The sequence below is a fragment of the Babylonia areolata genome, chromosome 1 (genome assembly GCF_041734735.1).
Source record: "Babylonia areolata isolate BAREFJ2019XMU chromosome 1, ASM4173473v1, whole genome shotgun sequence".
NCBI lineage: Eukaryota > Metazoa > Mollusca > Gastropoda > Neogastropoda > Buccinidae > Babylonia > Babylonia areolata.
The window spans coordinates 83,888,229-83,898,453 of NC_134876.1; positions in this window are offsets into that span (position 1 = coordinate 83,888,229).

Below are 10,225 nucleotides of genomic sequence, written 5' to 3' on the forward strand. Positions count from 1 at the left end.
CGTTTTTCAGTTTATTGCCTTTTAATGAATTTGCTGATTTCTTGTGTGTGTGTGTGTGTGTGTGTGTGTGTGTGTGTGTGTGTGTGTGTGTGTGTGTGTGTGTGTAATTTCATTTTATGTCAATGTTGAACACAAGCAAAGTTAAAGCTCTCGAGGTCTGACAATCGCGTTTGGCTTTGTGCGAAAGTCTGGCATCAACCCATTTAGTTTTTTTTTTCTCCAAAGCAGATGTGGTGTAGCGTATATGGATCAGTTCCCACGCTTTGACACGGCCTTGAAACTGAAGCTAATACTGAAAACTGTACTGAACTGTACTGCATTGTGTTGTTTTTTTTCTTTGTCATCGACATTGTCCACCTCTGTTGACCAGCTCTCTAAGTTTTTATTATCACCTTTCATGTTTTTGTTTGACAGGTTGCAGTATAACAATGTGGCGTAAGGGTCTATCAGGCTTTAGAAAACGAAATGAACAAGCTGTGTAAGCCTTGAATTTATTGAACGCATATTGTATTTCGTCGTGTTTATTGTGGTGTACATTTTTTCCCTCTCCATATATGGATTATGATTTGTTGACCTGCTGAAGGGTATTCCGTTACTGTTTCTCTGTCTCTGTCTCTCTCCTCCCCCCACCCCCAATCTCTCTCCCTGACCTGGTTTTTAATCGTTACTTTGTGTTGTACAAATTTGCATACATTTTCAATATAATTGATTTCCGAACAATGCGCAGTAGAATGAAAATTTACTAGAGTAGCCTATGTGATTGCAGTCATTCCTATTTCATGTAGAATATTCTCATGAGCTGAAGAAATTAATTCCGCTCACTAGTTAAGACAAACTCTTGAAGCGGAACGCAAAAGAGAAGTTAGGAGGAGAGAGAGAGAGAGACAGAGAGACAGAGAGAGCTGTAGAGAGGGTGGGGGAGGAAGACAAGGGTGATGGTGTGGAGGATGAGGGGGGAAGGGAGGGGAGGGAGCTGGAGGCTGGTGGGTGGTGACAGAGAGGGGGGGGGAGGGTAGAACGTTCGGGGCTGGGGGTTGGGAGGGGTGGGGGGGGGGGAGATAAAATGTCAGCAAGATTGTTGTCAGCAGCAAGCAATTACAGGGCGGTTTGTTGTTGTTGTTATTTTTTTTGCAGACAGACGCTGTGTTATTTAATGCGGGGCGACAGAGAAGAGGGAAGGGGAGGTGTGTGGGGGGTGGGTGGGGTGGGGGGGGTGGGGGGTTTGGGGGGGCAGGGAGAGGGGTAGTTACAGTGGTAGACAGCCTATGGGTTAGGAGGGGGGGAGGTGAGAGTGAACGACTGAGTGACCTTTTCATTTTGGCAGTCTCCAGCGGCCCACAACTCCCGACTGTTATGTGCAAACGTGACGTCATCTGTGCTGTTGACCAGATTGCGTGGGCGGGGAGAGAGAGAGAGAGAGAGAGGGAGAGAGAAAGGTTGGAAAGGGACGTGAGAGAGAGAGGGGGTAGGTGGTTTTTGGGGGAGGTGGTGTGGGAAATTGGGGGCTGTCCCGTGACTGGAATCACAGATGCTTTCGCAGGAACCGACTTTATCGGGAAGTAGCTTTTATTGTTGGACACACAGCGTCATTATCGTTTCACACACAACCGATCCAACCGTGGGTTGTAGCTACAAATGAGGTGGAGGTTTTTTAAATATTAATTTTTTTTTAAGATACTGCCAGAAGGTATTCCTTTTACCCGAAAAAAAGTTTCTTTCTTGAGATGATTCTCCGTTTCTGAAGGTACTGAAGATTCTGTACCCGTTTGTCTATTGAACAAGACGCTCATCTACTTCTGAATGCGCTGAAGTGATTGAAAATGCTTCTAAATCTCTTACGAATCGTCTTTGTTTCTGAAGAGACCAAAGGTAGGCATATTACTTTGTTCGTCTTGAGACATCTACTTCTAAAGGTTCATTCGTTTCTTTCAGTAAATAACCGTATTTAACGATATCATGGATCGTGCTGTTGTCCCCACACCCCCACCCCCTCTCCCCCCGAGCTCAGGTCTCTTCTTCTGATAACATGTTTTCACAGTGCACACATCAATGCAAAATCATATGCTTGAAATGCGAAATATACAAAGACATTCTCGTGAATAATTCAATACATTTTAAGCTGAAGCAAAAACGATACCGAAGATTTCCCTTTTCTATTTTCCATTTCTGAAGCTACTCAAGATATTCTTTGTTTGTTTTTTTCCTTCTCGAAGCTTCTTTACTACTCTCAACCGGTACTGAAGATAGCCTTTGTTTCTCAAGATGATATTCTGTTTCTAAAGGCACTAAATATATCCCTTTGTTTCTGAAAGGTAGCTGTGTGTTTCTGAAAATACTGAAGGTTCTCTCTGTTTTAAAGGTGCTGAAGTTAATGTCTTTTTTTTCCTGGAGGTATTTTCAAGCTGCTGAACACTACATGATGAAAGCATGCATTTTTTTTTTCTAAAAAGATATATTTCCCCTTTCGTTTGGTATCTATGGAAATCATATATGAAAAAAAGGAAAAAAAAAAACAAAACAAAAACAAGAGGCAGAAATAAGAGCGTGTTAAAAAAAAGAAAACGACAAATCGACCCGTTTTGAATTTCAGACTCTGACAATAACCGGTATTGCTATGGCAACCAGACGTAGAAGGCAAATAAAGGAGGCCTCAAACCAGCCACCATGCACTTCCTCCCGGGCCCTGTACCTCCCTTCGGCGTAACTGTTTATGTATGTTTTCTTTATTGCTTTCTTGTCGCGCGTGCGCGCGCGCGCGCACACACACACACACACACATCGAGAGAGAGAGAGAGAGAGAGAGAGAGAGAGAGAGAGAGAGAGGAAATTGGTTTATTGGAAATCGGGGGTGGGCGACGATCCAGTTTTGGCAGAAGGCGGAAGAGAAAGAAGCAGGGCAAGAGCGGAGGTGGGAAGGGACGGGGGGGGTGGGGGGTGGGGGTTGAGGGCGTGGGGGAAGGAGTGAGGCGGGTGAGAGGTAGGGTGGGGGGTGTGAACAAAGGTTCACAAAAAGAGAATAAATCAATACTCACTGAGAGAGAGAGAGAGAGAGAGAGAGAGAGAGAGAGAGAGAGAAGAATCACGAATAGGATAAAGATGATTGTTCTCTTCTTCTTTTTCCTACTCTTTCTCCTCTTTCGCCTACTCTTTTTATGCTAACAACCCCATAGATTTTGACAGCAGCAAGCCGAAAAATGGTCATAGTTAAAGTAACACTGATAAAAAAAAAAAAAAAATAAAAAAAGCAATGTGCTTTCTATCAAGTTGATACATCACCCCTAACACAGCAAGTAAATAGCATTGTCAGTGAGAAGAATGAAATTTTCCAACTTCCACAAAATCTCTCTTAAACTAGAAGCGTCCTTTACAAGAAAAAAAAAAATCCCGAATATAGATAAGATAAGATAAGATAAGAATAACTTTATTATCTCCAACTGGAGAAATTTGGCCAGGTGCATTATCACAACATAAACAAGTAAACAACATGGGGGCCATAACTGTAAAAGCCAACAACAGCCCCTACAAATATTACGAAGATACAAATGTAAAATAATATCACATACATCGTTTCATACATACATCCACACACTGCAGGTAATAACTAGTATTCTTAATGTAAAAACAGAAAGAATTAAGAAACATTATTTGAATATAATTATAAATAGCCTACTATACTGCACATTGATTATAATAGACAGATAAGATAAGAATAAAGATGAATTGCGGAAAACCACAATCAGATAATCAGCACACACCCGCACCGCACCCCCCCCGCCCCCACCACCACCCACCCCACACGCGCGGATAACTTGACGATTAGTAGCCTCTGCAAAGACAAAAAATCGATTTCAGTCCGTCTCATCCACATCACCCTTCCCTCTCTTCATCAGCCCTCCACCCTCAACCCCTCCCCAACAACAAACAAAAACAAAACAACAACAACAAAATACCAACAAACAAAAAAAGAAATAAAAAGAAAACACACACACACACACACACACACACACACACACACACACACACACACACACAACAACAACAACAAAAAACACAAAAAAACCCACACACACCTCCCTTGTAAAATTCAGCGCCCTCCTTTCTCCTATCCCTCGTCTTTGATTCCCAAAGTGTTCCATAGAACTAGGCGAACGATTATAAAACGTGTGTGCGTGGGGAGAAGGGTGTGTGTGTGTGTGTGTGTGTGTGTGAAGTGGAAGGTTGGGAGGGGTGTGGAGATGAGAACGGAAGGTGGAATGGAGGTGGAGGGGTTGGGAAGGGGGGGATGAGGGGGCTGGGGGGGGGGAGGTGGCGTCTAAGTGAGGATGGAGTATTGATCCGGGGGAAGCTGGTTCGTGACCCTGTTAGTCAGTGAGGGAGGGATGGAGGGAGGGATGCTACTGGATGTTCTGCTGCGAAGAGAACAACTCAGTGTGGTAGAAACTGAGAGTAAACGACAATGAGATAGATAGATAGATAGATAGAGAGAGAGAGAGAGAGAGAGAGAGAGAGAGAGAGAGCGCAAGAACCCAAGAAGTTTAATGCAAAGGCCATGAGAGAGAGAGAGAGAGAGAGAGAGAGAGAGAGAGAGAGAGAGAGAGAGAGAGATAGTTTTGTCTATTTTGCACTCATCACAGCATCAGAGAGAAGAAGGGAAGAGAAACAATGAGGATTATATATGCATTATTTCAACCATAAAAGAATGGTTAAGAAGCTGATCTGCCATTACAGTGTACGTGAGGGTGTGGGTTCCATTCCAGCTCTCGCCCTTTCTCACAGGTTTGACTGGAAAATCAAACTGAGCATCTTGCCATTCAGATGAGATGATACACCGAGGTCTTGTGTGCAGCACGCACTTAGCGCACTTAAAAAGAACCCATGACAACAAAAGTGTTGTTCTCTGGCAGCATTCTGTAGGAGAATTCCTCTCTGATAGGTACACAAAAAAAATATATGCATGCACCAGAGGCATGACAAAGCGGGTTGGGTTATGCTGCCTAGCAGATGTGGTGTAGCGTATATGGATTTGTCCGAACGCGGTGACACCTCCTTGAGAAAATGAAACGGATGTAAAATGTTGATTTAGGGTTGTGGGGGTGGGGGTTGGGGTGGGGGGTGGGGGTGGGGGGCTTTGATCATAAACACGAACGCACATAACAACGTTTTAATCAATGTACCAGTATGAAAGAAAACAAAATATCAAGCAGCGTGAACGCTTTCAGTTTCAAGGTGTCCACGCGTGCAAACTGATCAATACACGCCACACCACATTAGTTTAAAAAAAAAAAGATAAAAAGCAAAGAAAGGCAACAAGGAACAGACAATAAACAGAAAATATCACGAAACACCCACGACAATATTGCTAAAACTAACGCTGATGATGTGACATATGAGCACAGTCAGCTTTGCAAGACGAGGTGAAAAGGTCACGGCGATGGGTCTTCAGCCAACAGGAAGTTTTATTCCAAGGTTGATGCCTCAAGCTCGAACCCTAGCGATTCCAAGGTTGTGCGTCCTTTGATTGACAGATTCCCCCCCCCCTGCACCCCCCCCACTCCGCCTGGCCACCTCCTTTCCTCCTATTCTCAAATCCCCACCCCTTCCTCCACAACACCCCTTCCTCCACACCACCCCATTCCTACGGTAGCTGCTGTCAGATTTTGTCAAAGAAGAATGTGTTCTATGTCTGAAACAAACAAGCAAAAATAGTGCAGGATGTACTATAGCTCATAGATTTTTTCTTTTTCTTTCTTTTTTTAAATTAATTTTTTTTTTTTTAACAAAGACGATTTAGCGCTATAGAAATTACCTTATTTATTCTTATGTTCATAGTAGGATGGTGATCGATTGCCGTGTGGGAAGGATACTGAGGTTTATGCTGAGATGTAGAATGTGGTCTGTGTATGTATCAGATACAGGGTACCGACCAGACTTGTCTGTGATAATCTCAGTTTACACATACACACCCAAGACAGACTACGTAAGGACTGCCGATTTACAACTAGGGTGGTCTATAGGAGAAGTTTATTGCAGCCTTAATTAGCAGACACTTTGTGTAAGGAGTTAAGGCCGAAACGCTTGACTGAGGGGGGCGGGGGGGGGGGGGGGGGGGGGCTTCTTCTCCGAAGACCATGTACTGTCCAGCTCTCCCTAGAGTTCCTTATTTCATTCAATGAAGTCCTCTGGCAGGGAGGAACAAGTCTGACAACTGACTGTGGAGCATATGATGGTGGTGGTATTGGTAGGGGGAGCAGCGGAGGTAGTGGGGAGGGGGATGGCAGGGGAGTAAAAATGGAAGGGTGGGGGTGGGGTTGGGGGTAGGCCGAGAAGGGGGCGGGGGAGGGGGTTGTGTTGAGAACCAGAATTATGTCGTGGCTTCAGGGTGGTGTACAACTGTCGGGTTCAATACTTTCAACCGCTAAAGTGTGTCGTATTTAGGTTAATCATATCATTTATGTACTGACACACTTGAACCCCCCCCCTCCCTCCCTCCGGCCCTCCAACATGTAACACTGTTCACAAAACAATGTGAAACTTTAATTTTGCTATCGCTTTCTTTCTTTCTTTTCTTTTCTTTTGTTTGTTTCTTTCTTCATTGTTTGACTGTCAGTTCTCGGGCGTATTTGCCAAAATGAAGAAAACTGCACAACTGATGAGTACTACTGTTGATCGTATTTTTCTTTATTATCTAGTTAAAAAAAAGATTCTGTTGCTGCGCACACTTTCATTTTAAACACGTATTAAACCGATGAACAATATGTATATGCATATTTGCCTGCCTTCTCAACTTTGTGTGAAAATGTGCTCTTTGGGATTTTCTTTTATGTGTATTTTATCATTATGTCGCTTTTCTGTCTTTTAGACAAATTGTGTATTTTCTTATTTACGCTTACCTGCTCAAAGAAAAGTCCTTTGCTATTATGAGGACTTGCCTTCATTTTGACTGCAGCTGTAAGATTTGAAACAAGTGTTTGTTTTACTTTATGATTACATGTTCCACTCTTCTCAAAACACTTTCCGCTTAAAAAAAAAGATGATCTTAATAGCCTACTTTTTGTAGCTGAACCTATTGACCCATACTGAAACAGTTCTGTCAGTATTGTCTGTCAGAATTAAGACTAATATGCTTTAATTACAGAAGTCATTTTTCTTTCTTGCTTTTCATTTTCTCTTTTTTTTTTACTGCCACATTTGTGCAAATCAGAATGGTGTTGTGATATGTAATCGTACTCTTACTTGCTTTCTGGGAGATGTGGAATAGTGGAATGGATTTCAATGCATTGCGACCTATTTTGGAACTGTTCAGGAGTGGATTTCAGTGCATTGCGACCTATTCTGGAATTGTTCAGGAGTGGATTTCAATGCATTGCGACCTGTTTCGGAACTGTTCAGTCAATATTTTCTGTCCGAACTTAGCTACAGAAGGGTTTTGATTTTCGCTGCCATAAATGTTTAACAGGATGTGGTAATATGTAATCTGACGCTAGTCTACTTCTTGCTCTTTTTCCTTTAGAGGATTGGGATAAAGTGGATCGCAAGCGCTTTGCCCTCTCAGCGATTGCTTCATCCTCTGAAATTAAACACATTGGTTCTTTATCTGGATAAACACTGGTTCAATATCTTGATATACATTCAATATCTTGGTATACATTGGTTTATTATCTTCATATAGATCGGCGGTCTCCAAACAGAAAGGTCACATGGACGTGACAAAAAAGCGAGCAAAAAAAAAAAAAAAAACAAAAAACAAACAAAAAACCTACCCCCCAAAAAACAAAACAAAACAAAAACAAAAAAATAACCAAAAAAAACCAAACTTGTAGCACGATACCGCCCTTCAATCTGCTTTTTGTTCTGTCTCATTTTTAAACTGAAAAAAAAAATCATTATTTACTACCGTGATTTCAGTCTTAATCTTCATGAGAAATTATGTCATTTCATTATTCATTCTATATACAATGAGGTTAAGAAGCCATAGGTTGTGTGTTCAATTCTACCTCCTAGTATACAGGATCGTATCCTTCCCGTGCAGATATGATATGATAGTACCCGTGCAGATATGATATGATAGTAACCAAAAAAGTAACTCCAATAATGTTTCATACACATTGGGATAGAGGCTTTCATACGGCTTTATTGTCCGTCTAATATTTTACAATATATATTAAAAGATATATATTTTTTGAATGGAGATAAGACCAAGATGTCATTTTTCAAAAGGGGCGTACTGTGCATACTATTTTTGTGCTTTATTTTGCTTTGATATTTCGATAAAAGAATTATAAAATGCTTAAATCATAGCATATAAAACCATGCATTCTTTAACAGCGTCAGTAGTTTATTGCACTATATCGTTGTTGTTGCGTTGTGCTTATCTCCCTAGCTTGAAACGTAAAAGTGTTGTTTTTTAAGTCCTGTTTTTCTATACGTATTATTTCAAGTCCTGTATAAACTGTGTGGAAGCGAAGTGGCTTTTCATTTCTTGTTCGTGACTGTAATAAAGACCATAAATCTTATTGTGTGAAATGGGTGATCTTTATTTTTAATTTATTTTTTATTCATGTTTAGTTTTGGGTGTGCTTTGCTGTGTTTCTAATACATGGTGCGATAATGTTATAGAATTAGATGACTGTGTTAATTCGATTAGTCAGTAACAAGCCCTCGTGTGCTAAAACAACGTGTTCACGCGCATACGCACGCACACTCATTCGCGCATGCATACACAGGCGAGTATGCGGAGGGACATTCATTCTCACACACAAACATATACACGGACGTCATTCATTTTCTTTGTCTCAGTCAAAAACGCACGCACACAATCATCGGTCACACACACACACACACACACACACACACACACACAACTGACATGCACATAACACAGTCATAGAATCGACGCAGATACCCATATAGCTTACACAATATGATACAGCCAAAACCTCACATCGCTTCACAACCATAAAGTCTGTGACTCAGACCTGGCAATGTTCCCACAAACATAACCATTGTTGAAAATATGATCCACATATTTTATCATTCCCCTCTAATCTCTCTCTCCCCCCCCCCCCCCACACTTTTCCCCAGCGAACATCAAGACAGATCTATATGTAGATATAATGCACATTCACTGATATATATTCATATAAATGTTGATACATACATATAACACACACATACACACGCACGCGCGCGCGCACACACACACGCACGCACACGCGCACACACACACACAGACGTAGTATGCATGAATACATACAAGTACACACATACAATGACGGCGTCCTTTCTGCTTCTGCCTCTATCTTTCGCTGTGTGTGCGTGTGTGTGTGTATGTGTGTGTGAGTGAGAGAGAGAGAGAGAGAGAGAGAGAGAGAGAGAGAGAGAGAGAGAGAGAGAGAGAGATAGAGAGGTAGACAGACAGACAGAGACAGAGAGAGAGAGAGAGCGACAGAGAGACAGACAGAGAGAGAGAGAGACAGAGGGAGATACGGTAACTATCATCCCTCCTCACCCCCTCCTCCTCGTCAGTTTCACAGGAAGCGATCAATAACTTCTCCACCACTTCCATTCTCGTGTGTGTGTGTGTGTGTGTGTGTGTGTGTGTGTGTGTGCGTGCGTGCGTGCGTGCGTGCGTGTGTGTGCATGCGTGCGTGCGTGCGTGTGTGTGTATGTGTGTGCATGCGCGCGCGCGCGTGATACATCAAATAGTTAATAATACGTAATGCATGCACACGATAACGCTGTGTAATGCTGTGAAGAGCACAGCTGTTCCCTACCATGTCGCACACACACACACACACACACACACACAACACACACACACACACACACAAACGTGCACGCAGGCATACAATGATGTCAGTCACACCAAATCCATCATATCAAACAGATTCTCTGGGAATACTGATAAAAAAACAAGCAGACGGTTTTTGTTGAAGCGAACTCCCCATCACGCACATTATGTTGGTGAGGGAACGGCACCCACCACTCCCTCCCCCACAACCCCCCCCCCCCTCCGCGTTTCTCCATCTCTCCCAGATCTAGTATGTGATCAACTTCACTAATGCTAAAACTAACCTTTAAGGCAAGAACAGCGTTCCTAAGCTCAAGAACAACTGTAGCACAAAAATCACCACACCAGTATGTAGCTGTGAACAGAAAATAAAAGTTAAAAGATTAAAGTTCCCGTAGTCTTTTGTGGACATCGGGACAGTGAATTCATTTTCAT